Genomic DNA, 22700 nt, shown 5'->3' on the forward strand with positions numbered 1-22700 from the left:
CTGACCGGCATAAAATATAAATACATTTAACATTTAATAATTTAGCAGAATCATTACTTTATAATTTTATTGGAGTCTTACACACTGCTGTACAGTTAATCTGAGTCGTGCATTAATTTGAGTGGTGACATATGGGAGTTGATGTGGTGCAGGAGATGCAGTAATTTGACCCTTAAGAAACTTTAATGCTATCACGTCTGCTTCAAAGATAAAAGTAAATCAATTGCTAATTACAACATTAAATGAATGACAAATAGAATATCTGGCATCTGTCAAATTATCTCAGATGTATTAAGCGAAGTATGATGAACAGACTTTATTCTATTCAGTCTGATCATTTTTGAGTCTCTCACTGTACTTTGCACATCTTCTGTTTTGCTAGTGTGCGTGTAGCTTTCATGGCAAGTCCTACTGCCTTTCCACGAAAAAATTCCTCTCCTCTCAGCTTCCTTTATTGTTCTCTCTTTCTCTTCAAGAGTCACCTCCTTCTTCAGGCTTTGGCGTATATCTGATACATTTACATTATGATTCATTAGAAGGTCTTCTATAAATGTGTCGGAACAAGATTTTTTAGCTTCTTGTCGCGAAGACTCTACTAAATTCCAGAATATTTTCTGCCATTCGGACTGAGTGACCTGTTTGTGCTCTTGTTTGATCTGCTTTACTTTATCACCCAGTTTTTCCTTCTGAATCTCCTGAATGTGTTTTTCTGTTTCATCAAACATGTCATTTTTAAAATGTCCTCCATTTTCTTCCACCATCTGCTCTATTTTACTGAGCAGATGTTTGAATTGTTGGAAACTGGGACTGTCATTGTCTAAACAGAAGAATCGGTTTCTACAACTGTCTACAAGTTCTTTAAGATCTGGATCGCTTTCCTGAAGCAACTCTTCTTCAATGGTTTCCTTTCCTTTCTTTAACTGGTTTTTGTGAGTGAAGAGGATCATGGAATATTTTTGCATCTGTTCTCCAAACACTTCTTTAAGTTTCTTTATTGTATTTTTCTCCTCCTCAGTGAATCGAGCAGCTTTAATCACAATAATAAAAGCATGTGGTCCAGGAGAAGTGAATGTTATGCATTTGACTAATTCAGCTTTAATCTCATCTTCGCTGAGTTTAGTATCATAAAGTCCAGGTGTGTCGATCACTGAGATCTCTTTACCAACTCTCAAGCTAGTTGCTGACTGACACTGTTTTGTCTGAGACTTTGAACTGGCTGAAGATTCAAACACGTTTCTGCCGATAATGGTGTTTCCAGTGGCACTTTTCCCAGCTCCAGTTTTTCCCAGCAGAACCAGCCTGATCTGAGCTTTCCTCTCAGGAATCACAACAATCTCATCTGGAACTAGGACACAAAGATCAAAATCACTGATCAAGTCAATGTGCTGTTTCACATAAAGGCCCAATATGAAATTTTCACCGCTAGAGGTCTTTTATTCCACATAAAGGTGTAGCTTGATAACAGTGATTTTATTAGTTGTTGTCTCTACAGATGTTGTAAAAGAATCCAACGGGACTCGGGCAGAAATCATGTTCATGGATGTGCTGATGTATGAAAGAGTTATTGACATAACTGTAGTATGAAAAAGGGTGGGCCAGAGAGCCTTGGGATGGAGAGAGGGGCTGTGGAGCTTTTGTTCTGCTGCAGACAAGCGTTTTCGCCTTTTCCGCTCATGCTTATGTGGGGTAACGCAGCACTATTTTATCATATTACACACATTCGAGTGTGTTTAATGTTCTGTTATAATGCTACCCTGCGTGTTCAGTTGGCGGCTACTATAAGACACTTGTTGCACCCTGCAGTAAGCTAGATCAATACTAGATATGGTAAAAACATATTGCTCACAGTAAATAAAGACTTAAACAATATGACAAATCGTTTTTCCGTCGAAGCATAATATATTAAAGTTTCTTTGTTCTATACATGGCTTCAAAATAAAATCGAATGTAAAAGGTTGACACAATTGAAAGGTGACACAATGACAAGGGATTGGCATTAGTTAAAATTGCTTATTTCTCTGGATTTAAATATTCTTGGAAACAGTTGAGATTAAGTACACAAGTCAGCAACATATAAAACACTGTTCTTGTGGTTTTTAGATATTTTAATCCAAAAATATTACATATTATGCCTTTAATCTTTATATATTCTCAATCTCTAAAAATCTCACTCTCTCTCTTTTAAAGACTACTTAAAGGGTTAGTTCACCCAAAAATGAAATTTATGTAATTAATGACTAAACCGGGTCGCCAATGTCATGTTTTTTCAGCAATTCGGATCGCGTCAAACTGCCAAACTGCAGAAATCACGTGACATTGGCGACACAAATCATTGATCGATTCACTGATTCATTAACCGTTTGAATCTTTTTGGAGGAACGCAGAAGAGAAGACAATGCTGAACAAAGTCATAGTATATTATATTTTTGGACAAAAATGTATTTCCGATGCTTCAAGAGATTCTAATTAACCAACTGATGTCACATATGGACTACTTTGATGATGTTTTTATTCCATTTCTGGACATGGACAGTAAAGTGGGCATTGACTGCATTATGCTCTGGGACTAAAATATAAAATATCTTAAACTGTGTTCCGATGATGAACAGAGGTCTTACAGGTGTGGAGCGACATTAGGGTGAGTCATTAATGACATAAATTTCATTTTTGGGTGAACTAACCATTTAAATGTAAAGTATTTAAATATGCTTTAAATTATTACCATAAAAACTCACTTACTGACAATAGTCTCCTCCTTTTCATTTCTTTTAATTTGCTCCTTGATAATTGTCCCTTCGTTTTCCATCACCATACCTTCAATCTTCTGCAGTAGTTCTGGGACCTGATCACCCACTTTACTCTTGTTATTAAAACAGTGAAACTTTCCCCCACATTCTGTCACCAGTTTCTGGAGATCCTCATGATCTTGATTTTTTAGATGTTCCTCAATGGTCTCATCCAGATCCTCCAGTTCATCTCTATGTGTGAACAGAATCATGAAGTACTTCTGAACTTCAGGACCAAGTAAACACATCATAAAATCCAGGATCTCTTCTTCATTTTCCACAGGTTTCTCTAGAGGAACGGTGAGCAGAACTGCACTGAGACCCGCTGAACATTGAGAGACTAGCTGCTCTTTCAGCTCCTCCAGCTGCTCTTTACTCAGATCTGGATCCATTATATCTGGGCAATCAATTACAGTAACCTGCTTCTCTCCTAGCTGTGTTTTACCCTCAAACACTTCGGATGCATGCTTCTTAACTTTAAATGTTCTTTTTCCCAGTATAGTGTTTCCAGATGAGCTTTTCCCAGAGCCCTTCCTGCCCATGAGAAGAATCCGGATCATTGGATCATGTGGACTGGAGCTGATCACTGACATCTCTGAAAAAGAAAGATAATGTTGAATAAGATATAGGTCAAGGTGATTCTTCCCATGATAGGTGGCCAAGAAATGAATAACAAAATATAGATTGTTTCACAAACAAACATAAGCAGGCAAGTTTATTTCTTAGTAGCCACCATGACACAAATCTCTGTCTCCTAATTAGTACCTTAAATAGATACAGTTTATTGCCAAACGTTTTAGGATGCCTGTCTTTACATGCACATTAACTTTAATGACATCCCGTTCTTAATCCGTAGGGTTTATATCACCGCAATTCACAAGTGAGATTGCCTGTGATTACTTCCATAGGGCACTCTACCCTGGACTGTCACTCCATCAAGGACTACATTTCTCATAGCTCTCTGCCCAGACTCATCATCCCTGATTACATCCACCTTTCTTTACCCTCTTTACCTCAGCCCATATAAACCATGTCCAAGTCATGTCCACTTTGTCATTCACTGCAAAGACTTAAGTGTAATACTGCATTTCTGTTGACTAGGTAAACCCAGCCTGATCTGCCAGCGATTTGATTTTGCCCTGCAAATAGTCTGGAAACCTGTACATTCATTTCTACTGCTTCTATTACACTTTTGCTGGAACCAATCACAGACTGGCTTATTCACTTGGTGCGCTATTTGCAGTTTTAACACAATGACAGATAAGCTGTGTCCCAAAGTGAAGGCTGCGCACTTCGAAGGCCAGGCCACACCTATAAAGTGCATGAAGTGCACAAAGGGCGAACCAAGGGACAGGGTTGCCAGGTCTGAACAACAAAACCCCTCCAATTGCACATGCGGTAGAAATATTGCTTAAGTAAAGACAACTTAACCTGTGAAATATGGGCTACAAACACCCCAAAGCAACAGTAGCCTAAATGCAGCCCCATTCCAGACTTGGCAACACTGAACCAAGCATTAAATGGGCTAAAGGCCAAGCAGGTGTGTGACAACTGACAGCGGACGTTTGTGAGGAGATTTTAAAAAGAGAAATGGAGCAGTTTTGTTTTTTTTGGGTCGGAGAAAAGAAATAAGAAGTACATAACATTTCTTATGTTAAATGTAACTATTATAATATATATTAAAAAATTATAATTTACTTCCAAGTCTTTATTATAGGCCTACTTATTTTTATTCAACTCATCATCTCAGATGCATTGTCTACTTTTTATGACATTTTTGTGCGCACAATAACTATTTTCGTTGCATTGTAAAATCATCGTACACCCACTGTAGTGAAAAAAGTAGTGTAGTCCGCAAAGCTGCGGACAGTGGAAATATGCCCTCATCATCCCAGAAGATGAACTACTTGCACCGCCGTGGTCCCTTGAACTACTTGCGCCGTCGTGGTCCCTTGAACTACTTGCGCCGCGGTCTCTTGAACTACTTGCGCGGCTGTGGTCTCTTGAACTACTTGCGCGGCTGTGGTCTCTTGAACTACTTGCGCCGCCATGGTCCCTTGAACTACTTGCGCGGCTGTGGTCTCTTGAACTACTTGCGCCGCCGTGGTCCCTTGAACTACTTGCGCCGTCGTGGTCCCTTGAACTACTTGCGCGGCTGTGGTCTCTTGAACTACTTGCGCCGTCGTGGTCCCTTGAACTACTTGCGCGGCTGTGGTCTCTTGAACTACTTGCGCCGCCGTGGTCCCTTGAACTACTTGCGCGGCTGTGGTCTCTTGAACTACTTGCGCCGTCGTGGTCCCTTGAACTACTTGCGCGGCTGTGGTCTCTTGAACTACTTGCGCCGCCGTGGTCCCTTGAACTACTTGCACGGCTGTGGTCTCTTGAACTACTTGCGCGGCTGTGGTCTCTTGAACTACTTGCGCCGCCGTGGTCCCTTGAACTACTTGCACCGCCGTGGTCTCTTGAACTACTTGCGCCGCCGTGGTCTCCTGAACTACATGCACCGCCGTGGTCCCCTGAACTACCTGCATCACCGCGGTCCAGTCCACAGTACAAGGGGAGATCGTCAGAATAATGATTTGATTCGATATTTCATTGAAAATGGACATGATTGATTACTCTAACGTAAAACGCTCATGTAAACAACTGAGGAGTTTTTGTTTTTTTTCCCTTATTTTTTCATTGTTTTGGATTAAAAAGTGAGATGCATTTTGAAGAGTGGACTCTTAACCCCATGCCTTTCAAAGATCGCAGACGGCCTCAGATTACTATTGTTCAACATTCATTGCTCGCTAAACATCACACTCTTACTTTATCTGGACAAACTCAGTATCATCAGAAAGATGAAAGACTCCAGCTTCGATATTTGAACACTGTTTATGATAAAACTGGGTTTCAGTGACATTCATTTCTTAATTTATGTCAAAGTGCATTATTATTGAGCCGTTATGAAAGATATTTTGAATAGATTATCAGACGCTTGTTAATTGTCTCTCGTCTGCACTGGCTCATTTGTGTTCACACAGATCGCAAAGAACAGCTTTCAGTTTAGCTCTTACTCTTAGTTCAAAAGTGCTCATATTGGGAGAAATACTGACATATCACATGTTTGCAAAATATTTCGTCATACAGAATACCATTTCTATAGCCTAGAAATCTAGACGCACCCTAGCGGCAGCAAATCTAATCTGCCACGAGTGTCGTCTAGCAACTCTCAATTCACTTCTGAGTTGTAAACGCAAACTCAGGTCGGGCCAATCACATCGTGTATAGAGTCATTGGGCGGGGCTTAACATAATGACTGCAGAGTTGCGTTTGCGTGCTTCTAGTAAACACAGAAACTGGCGAACGGCGGCGGTCTTTGGAATCAGCTTTGACCGTGACTCTGGAAGACTTGGAGTTAAGCTTTTCTCTGAGAAAAGAACAAAGAGCGGCACTGAAGTCATTCTTAAAAAGGGAAGATGTGTTCTGAGTTTTTCCGACCGAATACGGCGAACGTTTAATCTGTCAACTAGCTCTGCTTCACCTTCGTTGCTCTGGTTGGTTGTAGCGCTATCCAATTGCATGCACGCCGGGCAGAGGGAGTATGAATAACAACCATTTATCCCGCCCCTCGGATTGAGCCCTGTCAATGGTGAGTTTCCAGACCAAACATCTTGATGTGGGTCTGGCTTGTCAGGCTACAATTTCAATTCATTTTTCACTGAATTATTCAATATAAAAGAGCTAAAGCATGCACAGAGCTCTCGCTGGGTCTCATCTTAATGATATGCATCAAATATCAGTCATCAGGTGTTAATTTGCTCACTGAGCTGCCAATAATCTGACATGCTCAACACTGCCCATGACGCGCTCCTCCTGTGTGTACACTTCCTCATTCTGGCTCTGTGAAAAACGACCCTATTCTACATTTCTACACATGAACTAGGAAGCTAATAAACACACGATAACTATGGGATAAGGTTTTTGTGTGATTGTTCATGTGATTTTGGCTATTTTATATCAATAATGGATGTTTACATTATGACTGCTAACAGGTGTAGCGATTAGCTCCATATAAAATGAAAAAAAAATAACATGTTTTAACACACCATTTGAATGAAATCCCCATTATATCGTGACAGGAAACTAATAGAAACACTCAATGGTGGTCTAAAGGGACATAAAGAATGGATGTGTAATTTTAACGTTTTAAATTGTGTTATGTAGCTTCATGTTTACTGAAGCGCTAATGCACCTGTTGGAGCAGGAAATTTTGTCTATTTTGTTACAATATTTCACATAATGTGCTTTTAGTTTAGTTTTTAGTTTTTTTTAGAAAGACATTAGATAACTGTGGCTTACTAAATTAAATACTGCTGTCAATGGGGCCATTTAGGCAGGCATACATGTTATTATGGTTTTTAATAATAGCTGTTAAAAAAATAAAAGATTCATAACAAAAGAATAATGAGGATTACGTCTCATACATTCAAAAGTGTGAAACGATCGTCAAGTGAGCACATTGTAGCATTAATTGAGCTGTTCTCCTCGCCAGACATTATTAGACAAAAGACTGCAAACGTGTCTTCAGGCTAACAAAATTATTTGATAAAAATATTTTTTTTTAATCCAGACATGGTCTTAAAAATGTTTTCATAAGATTCATAGTTTTGGACACAACAGCCTCAGATTTTAAATAAAGCATGACCACACTTGTGCCTTCAATTTAGTTGTAGTTATAAGTTGTTATACTACACACACATAATATTTTTATACATGAAGAAAAATATTTAAAATATTTACTTTTTTTACTTTTATGTTTTAGCCTATATATCTCTATATTAAAAACCTCTTAACGTTCACGAGGACGGTGACATACTGAAGCTCTCTTTGCTTAAAATAGCTCAAAATTACTATCAGATGTAAGTAATTACCTTGACAAACTATACATCATTAAAAAGATCTAAGACTAAAGTTTAATTTTTTTACCTCTGTTTTATTCTCAAAGTCTTATAGTGACCGTAATGTGTTAATATGTGCCAGGAGTTATGAATATAATATGAATATGACGTCGCTACCTTTTGATTGAATATGCGCGTCATTTGCTCCCATTCATAAAAAAACTCCTCTGTGGTCGCCATGAAGACTCTCAACTAGGATTGCCACCCGTGCCGTGAAATACGGAATCGTCCCGTATTTTCAGGAAAAATGACTTGTCCCGTATTTTACATAGGTCCACCCGCATTGTGTGAAGACACGTCCTATTCTGCCCCTAATTGGGTCGCTGCCGTCGTTGGTTTGTTTGATTGGTTTGTTTCAGGTTCATGTTCGTGTGAATCACGGCCAATCAGAGTCAGAAGAGGAGGAGACCCCGCCTCGCCGGTTCTTTTCTATATCGGCAGGTCCAAATACCCTATATCAAAATAATTTTTTGATTGATAACGTTAGATTTCATATGCTGCCTATTAAGAAATAATGTTAATAATGTAGGCTACATTAATGATGTTATGGTATGATTTGTTTATTAAGGTTAAGTTGTACAGTCAGACACAAGCATTACTTTAATAAGAGATAAGATATATATATATTTAATAAATATTTAATCAAAATAGGACCTTTTAGGAATAAAATAAACAACTATTTGTTATGGTTAACAAAGTTAAATAATTGCATCATCCAATAGGCTACTATAGAATTAACAATAGACTATATAAAAACGGAATAATACATAAATATATTTACTTAACTTACCAAAAATAAAAATGTTGTTAAGTGTTTTATTAAAATATGATATAGATATTATATCATTTACAGTTATTTAGGTGTGGTTTCACTGTTTGGATGGTGTTACTGCAAACAATGACAAATATTTTAGTCAAAATCTTTTTTCACAACACTATAAAATTACTCGAGTTAATTTGCAATTTCTTATCCTACTCCCCTCTAGGTTACAGCAGCTGAGTTTGTTTAAATAGTTATTTGGACGAAATGCATTTGATAGTCTCTGTGAGGGGAAAGTGAGAGGTTTGATTTAGAAATGAGGATTGAATAGAACAGTTTGAATAGAGAGTCGTTAGTAATTATAATGCAGACAAAAGAACAATAATCATATTATTGGCCATAACCAGTCCGCAGAAGTGTGAATGTGTGCTGGGGAGACAAACTGAATGGGGCAGTTTGCAGCTCTAAACAATAGAGGCAATATACTGAATGAGAGTTCAGAAGACATGGCTCTAAACATCAGTTGATATTTTAGAGATATCTCAAAATAAAATCACATGAAACAATCTTGTAAAACATTTAATAAAATTCAGAGTTTTAGACTCATCATCTTCAGATCTTAAATATAATATGGTCAGACTTGTGGCTTTAGCTGTAGTGCATTTCTAGATTGCTACAAGGCCAACTTCAATTTTATTTTTACAAAGATATTTCATACAAATACATTTCTAATAACTTTACAAAACTTTGAAGCTTATTATAGCTTTTTTTGATTATAAAAAATATTATCATTTTGACTTTACAGTAAACTGCCAGGTGTCTGCTTTTAAATGAGAACATAATTATGCTTTTAGTGCAAAGGATTCACAAACTGTATTTGTTTTAGTCTGAGTATGCATTTCTTAGGATTTTTTCAAAAGTTGTGATTCAGCTTAACAGGTTAAAAGGTTAGTTCACCCAAAAATGAAAATGATTTAATTAATTTCTCACCCTCATGTCGTTGGACACCCGTAAGAACTTTGTTCATCTTCGGAACACAAATGAAGATATTTTTGTTGAAAGCTGATGGCTGAGAAAGGCTTCAGAAAGGCCTCCATTGGCATTCAGTATATTTCCACTCACAGGACCCATAAAAGATACTAAAAACATCGATACAAAGTCCTTCTCACTACAGTGGGTGAACGATGATTTTACAATGCAACGAAAATAGTTATTGTGCGCTCAAAAATTAAAATAACGACTTTATCCACTAAGTCTGTCACAACCGCAGGCACAGCCCCCTCGTTCACAATCACCCGCATTCTGAACACCTGTGCGCCATCACCAGTCCCCTTCATAAACACTCCTCATCCCTTCACTCCTCGTTTGGTCTTGCACCGATCAACACCGCTACTTCCTGATCCTTACCCGAAGCTTACCTGCCCATCTTCATCTTCATCACCTTCATCCTCATCTTTGTCCTCCTTGTGATCACCGTTCTTCGTCTACTGTCATCACAAAGGAAAGTCCATCATCTGTGTCTCTTTCTACGTGTTCACAATTCACCTTAAGTATTCCCTGTGTCCGTTACCTCTGTTTAATAAACAATATACTTGCACTAACCATCTGGACACAGGCAGGGACCGCACCACCGACCACTTCACCACTCTGGTTCACGCTGTACGGTCCGCACTGAGTCAAGACACTTCCACCATCACCCCAGCAGCTAATCCAGCTAGCTCACCGTCACCTGCATCTACGTCACCCGTCACTTCTTCAGCTGCCTGTCCAAGTCCCATGGCCCGACCAGCGACATATAGCGGTGAGGCACGGCGGAGAATTGCAGCGAGTTCATGCTGAAATGCTTTCTATGGAATTCCCACCTCTTCCATCACGAGAGAGACCAGGTGGCATTCATAATCTCTCTGCTCTCAGGCCGAGCACTTCAGTGGGCGCAATCGTTGTGGGAAGCCAAGGCCCCCGTAACCGGCTCAGGCTAAGCCCTCTGTACCCATCTTAAAGAGGTCTTTGGTCAACAAACCACCAAATTATCTGTACATGATCAACTCTTCTCAATTCGACAAGGTAAAAGAGAAACCACAAGCTCGTATGCATTGCGTTTTTCGCACGCTGGCCTGCATGAGTAGATGGAACGAATCAGCTCTCATCACCACCTTATGCCACGGCCTCCTCAATGAGATCAATCAGTTAATTGAAGTCTACGAGGACGCCATGGGCTTGGAAGCCCTCATCCAGAAAACCATCTGGGTTTCTCAACAGTTATCTGCCTGTGGTATTCCTGCACCCGCTACCAATCCTCTGCCCATCCAACCACCTGTTGCACCTCCAGCACCTGAACCCGTGCAAATCGACACGCACCATCTCTCAACCAACGAACGTCAACGTAGGATTGCCCAACGTCTCTGTTTGTATTGTGGAGGAGATGGACCTGGCATCACGACCTGCTCTGTGCGACCGGCTCGGCCAGCGGTGAGAACCATCCAGTTACCTCCTCTCACTGCAAATCTTACTAAGACTCCAGTATTCATGTGTAACTCTCACTCCTCTGTTTCAGCACAAGCCCTCATCCACTGCGGGTCGGCTGGGAACTTCATCAGTCAACAAACTCTTGAAAAATGTAACTCTCAATTTCGCAATTTCTCCCCCACTCTCACGCTACGCGTTGCGAATCTATATGAACAGACCATCACGTTCATGGTGCTGGAGGAGTTGACCACGGACATCATCCTGGGACGCCCCTGGTTAATCCAACACCAGCCGCATATCCACTGGTCCACTGAAGATATCCTGCAATAAGGTGAGAACTGCTTTGATCGCTGTATTCATCGTCCTCTCCGCAAAGATCCACCTTCTCCGTCAGTGCATCCCTCACTTACTCTACAATCCACATCGGTAGAGAGTCCCGATACCCAGTTCAGTGTGACCATCCCCCCAGCTAACAGGGCGTTCCAGGATGTCTTCAGTAAGCGGTTGGCCACCAAACTTCGACCTCCTGCCTGGGGAAACTCTACCAAAGGGCCGCATCTATCCTCTGTCCACCCCGGAACAGAAGGCCATAGAGGAGTACGTGCACGAAGCTCTCCAACAAGGGTTCATTCGACCATCCACATCCCCTGCCGCTTCGAGCTTCTTCTTCGTGGCCAAGAAGGACGGAGGCTTGCGGCCGTGCATCGATCATCAACTCCCAAACCGTCAAGTTTAGCTATCCCCTTCCTCTGGTCCCAGCAGATTTGGGACAGCTGCGTGGGGCTGTTATCTTCTCCAAGCTAGATTTACAAAGTGCCTACAACCTCATTGGAAGAGGAGATGAGTGGAAGACAGCCTTCATCACTCCCTCAGGTCATTACGAATACCGGTTGATGCCATATGGGCTGTCCAACTCACCCTCGATCTTCCAGAACTATATGAATGAGGTATTTCGAGAATTCCTAAATAAATGTGTCATCGTCTATATTGATGATATCCTCATCTATTCGAGTGAGCATGAAGGGCATGTCAGTCAAGTTCTTCAAAAGCTCAGAGACCATCAGCTCTACCTCAAGTTGGAGAAGTGTGAGTTCCATATATCTACAGTCCAGTTTCTTGGGTACATCATCGACAACCACGGAGTCAAGATGGACTAGAGAAAGGTGGACACCATCACTAACTGGCCGTTGCCTAGCACTATCAAGGAGCTGCAACGCTTTCTGGGATTCGCCAACTTCTACAGACGTTTCATCAAAAACTAGTCTGTTTTATGAATTTATAAAATTATGACATCGGTAACCGGGAACTCCTTGCTATCAAGCTCGCCTTGGAGGAGTGGAGACATTGGCTGGAGGGAGCAGAACATCCATTCAAGGTAATCCCCAATCATCGTAACCTAGAATACCTTCGAGATGCCAAGCGTTTGAATCATTGTCAGGCCCGATAGGCGCTCTTCTTCACTCAATTCAACTTCAAGATGACGTATCGTTCAGGGGACCAAAATTACCGAGCGGATGCCCTCTCACGCCTGTACCAAGCAGACCCTGAACCTGAACACCTTGAACCCATCCTCCCTCCAGCCATGGTAGCCAGCCCGATCCAGTGGGCCCTCCATGAACAGATTCAACAGGAGAACGCCCAGCAACATGCTCCGCTGGGAGGTCCAGAGGGGCGTCTTTACGTCCCGCCGCACCATCGCTTGCCCCTCTTGGACTTAGCTCACTCATCACCAGGCTCTGGACACCCAGGCAGGAGAAGGGCCCTCTTGCTCCTCCGTCAACGCTTTGTATTAATATAAGTAGAATGTAGAAATTTTTATTAATATAAATACATTAAATTAAATTCATTAATGAAAAAACATTTCTAGATGCTGGGAATAAAATGATCATTCACGATTTTATTCATTTTATATTTCCTTTTACTGGAACACTAAAGAGTCAAGATGAATATTGCCTGTACTATTGTCTGTATCTCTCACTGTGAGAAAGCTCATGTAGTATCAACATGTTTTGGAGAAAGGTTTTGTTTATAATTAGTTAAGATGTTCTCAACCTTGGGTTTTTGTGTGTTGTTTGTACCAGATCTGTGCAGGCCTAATTTTGGAGATGGACATTTCTGCAAACGACACCAGACTTGAATGTGCTTTTCGGTGGCCTCTGAGGTCACTCTGATGTAATTCTAGTCATGGGGCGACGGCTGGTCTACCTAGTTTGGCGATGTGTGCTCCTATCTGTCTATGTATGGAAATTTGCTTACATTGCATGTTTTTGAACCAATCAGAATCATCCACCATGCAGTAATGACGTGGATAGACCTTGAAAACAGTATAACTGTTGGGATAATTGTATGAACAATTGGGCGGGGCAACGAGACTGTGACAGAGGGAGCATGGCCTCGAGTCATACACCGCTCTACAGTAATTTGAAAGTGATTGAAGTACCACTTTTGGCCACAATCGTACATACACTTTTCTTTAATTAATTACACTCCTGACTCTTGGTCTTCATTTTTCACTACTGGTCTTGGGTCATAAGCTGTTAACCCCTAACACTATTACATGAAATTACATAAATTATATAAATATATATATACCTATTTTAACCTGTTAAGCTGATTTCTAAATTTTGAAAAAATCCTAAGAAATGTATACTCAGACTAAAACAAATACAGTTTGTGAATCCTTTGCACTAAAAGCATAATTATGGTCTCATTTGAAAGCAGACACCTGGCAGTTTACTGTAAAGTCAAAATGATAATATTTTTTATAATAAAAAAAGCTATAATAAGCTTCAAAGTTTTGTAAAGTTATTAGAAATTTATTTGTATGATATATCTTTATGAAAATAAAATTGAAGTGGGCCTTGGAGAAATCTAGAAATGCACTACAGCTAAAGCCACAAGTCTGACCATGTTATATTTCAGATCTGAAGATGATCAGTCTAAAACTCTGCATTTTATTAAACGTTTTACAAGATCGTTTCATGTGATTTTATTTTGAGATATCGCTGAAATATCAACTGATGTTTATTGCCACATCTTCTCAGCTTTCATTCTCTATTTTGCCTCTATTGTTTAGAGGTGCAAACTGCCCCATTCAGTTTGTCTCCCCGGCATTCACACTTCTGCGGACTGGTTATGGCTCCAATTATTATTCTTTTGTCTGCATTATAATTACTAACGATTCTCTATTCAAACTGTTCTATTCAAACCTCATTTCTAAATCAAACCTCTCACTTTACCCTCACTGAGACTCTATTGAATGCATTTCGTCCAAATAAGCATTTCAGTAGTTTTACATTTAGAAAATGTTCATAAAAATAAAGTATTTACTCAGTGGCAGGTGCATCTAGGGCAAGCTAGCATGTTAGCTTAGCACACCAGCAAAACAACAATTTATACGATTAAAATCATGTTTTATTCAAAACTTGCTTCATATCACTTTATATTTTATATGTAGAGTGTTTTATATAACAATATGTGATCTCATATAGCTTCGGGTCAAAAAATCTGACAGAAAATATACAATGCTAAAAGCTATGTGGAATAGCATTGCATTATAAATATCATCTATTATGAAACCACCCAACATGGCATAAAGAACACAGACCAACCATATATTGCCGCGATTGTGTGTTTATTGTCTTAAAACGTGTTTATCTGTATAAAATAGCGATCTGACGATCCCAGGGAGCTGTGTGGATATGTCCATATGTCAGATACTTCCTGAATGTCACATGGTGTGTCTGTTCTTCATGTGTTCCCCATGGGGTGAATTTTCAGTAGTACAGCTTTCCAGCGCCCTCCGGCTGCCAGAATGAATTGAAAACACAGCATATCACAGCCTACTGCTCAAATATAATCATACATCCGCGGATTTTGGATAAAGATTGAATAAATAATACTTCTCTGTATAGAAATTTGACTCAAACGTGTGAGAATCTATCAATATTTCTCCACATCTGCACACTTTTGAAGTAAAAGCCCTGAGGGAAGTTGTTTTGTCGAGTGTCTTCATGACGACCAAGGAGGATTTTTTTATGAATGGGAGCAAATGACGCGCATATTACAATCAAAAGGTAGCGACGCCCAAGATCATATTCATAACTCCTGGAACATATTAACACATTACGGTCACTATAAGACTTTGAGAATAAAACAGAGGTAAAAAAATTAAACTTTAGTCTTAGATCTTTTTAATGATGTATAGTTTGTCAAGGTAATTACTTACATCTGATAGTAATTTTGAGCTAATTTAAACAAAGAGACCTTCAGTGCGTCCTCGTCCTCGTGACGGTTATCAGGTTAAATAAAAAATAGTGAAATTAGACAAAGGTTCAGTTTTATTTTTGATTTACTAAACTCTCAGCCATTCCAGCGGTACAGCGGATGTGGCAGAGGGACGTTACGTCTCTGTTCCCTCCTCAGGAAACGAGACCTTCCCTTTCGTTCAGTCACTCTGAGTTACGTCAGCGACTGACAAATGGGGGTCCCAATTTAATCACGCCACTCAGCTGTCTTCCAGTGGCCTGCGTAGGCGTGAGTGCCTTGTTGTAAAACTAGTATGGATGAAGGACTCCCGCCTATCAGAGGATTACCAAGGTAAACTGGGAAGCATATTCCAGGTGGAGATATGTGACAGACACCTACCTGAGTGGAGGACTTAGAATACACATATGACCCACTGAGGGCTGCATATGGAAGAATTCTGGGGAACCAGCCAAAGGTGGATTTTTAACCCCGGTGCGCGGCAGCTAGCCAAGGGAAACACCCGCTCAGGGAGGTTTACGGGTGAAATACACATGTGGGGCTTGCATGGAGAGAAACGGAGCACACGGAGGCATCTGGCCTGACAACGAGGTTTTGGGCTAAATAGGGCAGACTTACTGGTGTCAACGTCGACAGTGCTGGAGGAGTTCAGGGCTTCCGGAAAGCTCACCTGAGGAACATTTTGCACGTATCCAGTCCGAGGAGTGGAATGGCAAGCCAGCGAAAACACCTGAGCCTGGTCCATTACCGGCCACTAATGGAGGCGAGTACATAGTCGGACACAGGCTCCTCTCAGAGATTGTAGAATCTTGCCAATGTGTTAGGTATCGTCCAGCCTGCAGCTCTCCAGATGTCTGTCTGCGAAGCACCATGCGCTAAAGCCCAAGAGGAGGCCACACTCCAGGTGGAGTGAGCCCTAACCCCAAGGGGGCATGGTCTGGTAAGCCAAAACAATGGCGTCCACTATCCAGTGAGACAGCATTTGCTTTGATAGAGCCTTCCCTTTCAGCTTCCCACCATAGCAGACAAAGAGCTGGTCTGAGTTCCTGAAACACCACATTCTGTCTAAATAAGCGCAGAGAGTGTGTACTAGACAGAGCAGTGCAAAGGCTGGGTCTGCCTCCTCCAAAGGCAGCACTTGCAGGTTCACCACCTGGTCTCTGAATGGTGTGGTGGGAACCTTGAGCACACATCCAGGCCCACTTCGTCAACTGAAAATGCCTGCAGGTCCCCTACCCTTTTGATAGAAGCCAGAGCAGTCTTCATAGACAAGAATTTTAGATCTACTGACCACAAAGCCCTCTGCAGAGCATCTAAAACTACTAAGAGGTACCAAGAGGGCATGAGGGGAGCGTGAGGAGGATGTAGTCTCCCCGCTCCCCTCAGGAACCTGATGATCAGGTCGTGCTGACTTTGCAAACACAGCACATGACCTTCTTTAAAGCCCATGTTATAGAAAACACACACACCCTGCTCTGAAAAAAATAATTAGTACTGTCTGAATTAATAAATGAAATCACAGATGTCAGGTGATAAAAATTATAGCTTAAATTTTAAGAAAACTAAAACTAGAAAAACTAAAACTTTCTAAAAAAGAAAACTAGTCCTGTCTGAATAGCAGAGGTGGGACAAAGTCATTGTTATGCAAGTCACAAGTAAGTCTCAAGTCTTTGCCCTCGAGTCCCGACAAGTCAAGTCAAAGATGAGGCAAGTCTCGAGTCGAGTCAGAAGTCAAAGCCAACAAATCTCAAGTCGAGTCCAAAGTCCTACCATTTTAGTTTCGAGTCATCTTACCTCTTACTTTATCTTTCTTACATCTTAGAAACAAAAATTATACAAATCATGTCTGTAAGATTTGTATTTATTTAAACCTCTTTTTATACAATGACATTAAGCAAATACAGTTAAAAAAAACAGATAATGTAAATTTTCACAGAAAATGCTAGTATTTCAACAGCATATTGCAATAGAACAATGCACAGCAGCTTCAGTCCTGTATTGTATTGACCTCATATTGCAAAACAGTTCTACTTTCAAACTTTCAACAGTTCAACTTTCAACCTCTGTAATCAATACAAGGACGTAGGGAGCCGTCTTTCTTCTGAACGAAGAAAAACCCTGCACCGGCAGGAGAGGAGGAATGGCAGATGAGCACAGCCTGAAGGGACTCCCCAATATATTTGTCCATAGCCTCTCTTTCAGGACCAGAAAGGGAATAAAGACGACCCTTAGGCGGAGACGTGCCCGGTAGGAGCTCAATGGCACAGTCATAGGGACGATGCAGAGGAAGTGAGGTGGCCCGAGACCTACTGAAAACCGCCCGAAGATCACGGTACTCCGCAGGAACGTCGGTAAGCTCAGGAGGGTCCACCTGCGAAACACAAGGCACAGAGACAGGAGAAAACGCAGCAACTAAACAAGACACGTGACAAGACTGACTCCAGGCTAAAATGGAATTATTGACCCAGTCAACCCGCGGGTTGTGTTTACGCAACCAAGGATGCCCTAATACCAACACCGCATTAGGAGAGTCTAAAACAAACAGTTCAATCTCCTTACAATGGTTACCAGAAAGTGAAAGGCGTACACAAGGTGTGACGTGTGTGATGGTAGTGAGAAAAAGGTCTACCTGCCAGAGACCATGCTACAATGGGTTCAGCCAAGAGATTGGTGGGAATATTCCATTCACGAGCAGAGGCAGAGTCCAGGAAATTATCCTCAGCGCCTGAGTCTATAAGCGCTTGGCCCGAGTGGACGTCCCCCCAGAAGGCGAGCAGAAACGGCATCTGAGTGCGTGTGGCTGGAGAGTTAGAACAGGAGAAAGCGCCCACCAGGACTTCCCGATTCACTGGTGGGCCTTGGCTTTTAACGGACACTGAAGAACAAAATGGCACAGCTTGCCACAATACAAGCATAATCCTTGGGTTAAATGCTCCTGTTTCTGCCGTGGCGTTAATCGAAGCTGACCCAGCTGCATCGGCTCAGCTTCGGCGGACAATGAACTCGTGGCCTCCTGCGAGGAATCCAGGTGGCCCCAAGGAGCAGTAGACAGACGGCGCTGGGGACGACGACTGAGAAACCCCTCAACACGGAGCGCGAGATTAATGATGTCATCCAACCCCCGGGGCAGGTCCAAAGCAGCCAGTTCGTCAGCAATAGCATGATCCAGTCCATCAAGGAAACGAGCACGTAACGCCCGCCGCCTCATCTCCCTGAGCTGAACGGTCGAATAACTTCGTCATCTCTTGATGAAAATACTCGAAAGAGTCACAGCAGAGCGCACGCAAATTCCACACGTCCACGCCCCATTCGCGGGCGCGCCCGGAGAGAAGGGTGATGTCATATGCTGCTGTAACGCGAACACCAGAGCGCACTGAGAGAGAAATGCTTGACAAGACCTCGGATCGCCGTCATAGATCGGAGGATTGTTGGCGTGTGGTTCGGGTTCAGGAGGAATAGCTGCGCGAGGAGCGGGCGCCCGATTAGCCGGCTCCTGCTTCATCGACCCGTAAAAGCAGCTCCACTACTCGGGCATTCAGCGCGTCCACTTCCTGAGCAGTAGTGTTGATCTGGTTGGAGTGCTGGCCCAGCAAAACCCCTTCCTGAACGAGAGCAGAACGGAGTGTGTCGGATCCCACTGAATCCATCGTTGGTCAGACTGTTCTGTCAGGATAATATGCGGGATTCAGATGCGGGTGCAAACAGAAGGTTTATTGAACAGAAAACAACTGAGGAATCAGAGAAACCAGTTCGTGGGTCAGAAAATGCTGTGACCGCGGCAATCTGCACCACCAGGAAAGGCTGCTCTCCAATCCAGACCACCGCCACCAAACTTGAAGGATGTACGAGTCCACAAAGAGCACCGGAGAATGGCAAGGGAACTTGCAGCAATGAGCACTGGAGCCTGAATGATATGGGAAGAGATGGGACAAGACAGGAGTACAGATACGGACACTGGCAGTCAGAAAAGCGGTATCAACCATAACAGTCTGACAAAGGACAGAAACACACGCGGGGCTATAAAGGGAACTAATAACAAGAAGAACAAGGACCAGGTGTGAGAGAGAGCTAAAGATCAGGCACAGGTAGGGGCGGAGACACAAGCACGTGGCGAGCTGTCAAAACAAAGCCACGCACCAACACAAACACAAGCACAAGGACAGGTGATCAGACCCGACACGTTCGGAGTTGTTAAAGAAGAAGACTAGCCTAGAAATCTAGACTAACCCTAGCGGCAGCAAATTTAATCTGCCCGCAAGTGTCGTCTAGGAACTCTCAATACCCTTCTGAGCTGTATTCCTCACAATCTGGACGGGCCAATCACGTTGTGTATAGAGTGGGCGGGCGGGGCCATAATGACGATGGCCGAGTTGCGTGCTTCTAGTAAACACAGAAACTGGCGAACGGCGGCGGTCTTTCGAATCAGCTTTGACCGCGACTCTGGAAGACTTGGAGTTGCGCTTTTCTCTGAGAAAAGAACAAAGAACTGCACTGAAGTCATTCTTAAAAAGGGAAGATGTGTTCGGAGCCGACCGGATACGGTGAATGTTTAATCTATCAACAAGCTCTGTTTCACCTTCGTTGCTCTGGTTGGTATAGCGCTATCCTATCACGTGCAGAGGGAGTTTGAAAGACAACCGTTTATCCCGGCCCTCGGATTGAGCCCTGTCTATGGTGAGTTTCCAGACCAAACATCTTGATGTGGGTCTGGCTTGTCAGGCTAGAAGAAGACAAGAAAAGTTAAAAACATTCTTTTACTTTTATTACAATTTATTCATCCCAGTCTAATCTGATAAAATCAATTTTAAAAAAATATTGGCATTTGTTGACTTCTAAACCAGAATTGAGGACTATTTTTTAGCACCCGCCGTTGATTGTGTACAAACAGGCTAGGAATCTTAAAATTAATCTAGTACATGCTCGTTTTCAGAATGAGACCCGATCCCGTCTCAGAGATTACTCAGCCCTATACAAAAGGGAAATTATTGGTGTGGTAATTGTGCTCAGTGCAACAATACAATGAAAACGTCTTTTTTTTTTGTCATCCAAGGACTGGTAAAAAAATATAAAATTATTTCTGTGATTACGTGTGCTTCTACACGTTGTATATTTGATCCGGTGTCCGTGTGGACATTAGTGAACATAAGAGTTTGATTAGAAGATAATATGTTAATTATCCGGTTGCAGCGCATTTTACATATATGTGTCTTTGTTACGTCCAAGGACGTATTTGTTTTGCAAATGCACCCCCCCTCCCCCAATAAAGAAAATCCTATTCTGCAAATTACACACTGCAGGTAGCGTTTGTAAAATGTGCAGCTGAAAACGATAATCGAGCTGCAGAAAGAAAGTTTGGAGTGAGTGAGAAACTTGTGAGGGACTGGCAAAAAGAAGAGGTTACTTTAACTGTAATAAAGAAAACAAAGAAAGCTAATCGCGGACTGAAAGCAAGATCGCCCGAGCTGGAGGAACGAATCCACAGATGGGTGCTTGAAAAACGCTCTGCTGGGAGAGGCTCGGCTGCGAGACAAATGCTGCCAGTATGAATGAACAGCGCGTGGCTCCCGCTCTCCATACACACCGCTTCTGCCCTGCCGAAGCTCATGTGTTCGCTGTGAAGCCAACGTTATAGTCCAGTATAATGCGACTTACTTTATATATGTTTTGTTCCTCTTCATGACGCACTTTTTGGCATATGCGACTTACTCCGGAGCAACTTATATGTATGTAACCCTTGATCCCTGAAGGAGGGAACAGAGACGTACGTCGGAACTGACAAAATGAAAGGGAACCACTATTTTAATTGTAATACTATTTTACAATATTTGTTTTTTTCTGTATTTTTATCAAATAAATGCAGGCTTGATGAGCATGAGACTTCTTTCAAAAGCATTTATAATAGTGTCCAATCTTTTGACAGGTACTGTATATCATTTAAATGTAATAGGCCTATACACCCATTAGTCAAAAGTCTTGTGAACATATTTAATGTGTTTTGTGACCTTAATTCAGTGACATTTTTATTTTTATTTTCAAAAACCACGCATAAACAATATTCTGTCAAAAATACATGAAGTACTTTGATACATGTTGCTTAAATATGATAGCCCAGTTTGTGCTGAATACAGTGTAATGACACTTTTGTCATTAATGCGTTTATAAGCATGTTATGATCATGTCAAAACTTCCAAAGGGCCCAAAAATTGCCTCAGACACGTAGGGGTAATATTAAAATATTACAAAAACATCCGAGTAAACAATTTAGCAACACAATTTTTCAGATTGTAAATGTAACTCCAACTTTAGACAGCTCACAAAAAAATATAATGCTTTTCAGACAACAAACCCAACATAAACCATTAAATCACACACATAATATGAAACATTTCAAGAATTTTGCAGGAAAAAGATAAGAGCAGCTTTTCTGGCACTCTAGTTGATCAAAACTGACTGCAGTTAGTTACCTGTTAGCACCCTGCACCATCATAAGAGTGTTTGTTCAGTCAACTTCATTTATTGCGTCAATAACCATCTCCCACTGATATACAGATATAATTCACATTAACAGATAAATAAAGGCTACGTGAAAGCAACTTGGAAAACAAATCCAGTTCGGATTGAAACTTATTTTAGAAGCCGTTTCATTCTCACACTGCAAAAAAAATGCTCTTCTTATTTAGTAATGTTGTCTTGTTCCTTGTCTAAATATCTAAAGATTCTTAAAGCAAGATGCATTTACTAGATATTGTAAGTACTAAGATATTTTTTCTTGTTTTTTTTAAAATAAAATCTAATTGAGGTGAATGTTTGTTTAAAACAAGCAAAATGATCTGCCAGTGGGGTAAGAAAAATAATTGTTTTTGTTTTCTCTGTCCCAAATAGAAATAAGTTTATTTTTTTCAGGGCACATGGACCAAAATACAATCACCCTGATATTAGATCCATTCACATCCATTATTAAAGATTTTCACATATATACTAAACATACTACATACCTTAAGCAAATCCTTGACCAAAATAAAAAAATGAGAGCAGAAGGATTTTCGACTCAAAAGCTGCTGGTTTTAGACTGAAAGTGTGTTGTCAGCTTTACTGAGAGAAACACACACAGGGAGGAGCGTTACTGAAATATGAACTAAACTGAGCTGAGGGAGGAGTGCCTGGTCACGCATGTATAGGAGACAAGGTTCTTTACTTCTTTCCTTTTACATTTGTTGACACAGTATTTCATTTCCAGCTGAGTCCAAGACAGAGAATTAAATAATTTACAAACTACAAGCCATACCATCGGTAGAAAGTAGCAATATTACAGTTAAATATTCACACTGCAAATTATTTCTGAAACAGACAAAATAAGCGCAGTGAATTAAGTGCATGACATTTTCTTTACTTTAAGATGTTTAATTGAAAACAAACTTTATTTGAAGTAAACATTGAGAGAAATATTTCAGAATGTTTTTAAGTAACTATAAAGATCTC

General features: G+C 41.2%; 1 pseudogene; it reads right to left on the reverse strand.

Annotated features, from left to right (window-relative positions):
- Window positions 1–233: 233 nt before the first annotated feature.
- On the reverse strand, window positions 234–22308 carry LOC137055581 (uncharacterized; annotated as a pseudogene).
- Window positions 22309–22700: the final 392 nt, after the last annotated feature.

Source organism: Pseudorasbora parva, chromosome 2 (assembly GCF_024679245.1).
Source record: "Pseudorasbora parva isolate DD20220531a chromosome 2, ASM2467924v1, whole genome shotgun sequence".
Taxonomy (NCBI): Eukaryota; Metazoa; Chordata; class Actinopteri; order Cypriniformes; family Gobionidae; genus Pseudorasbora; species Pseudorasbora parva.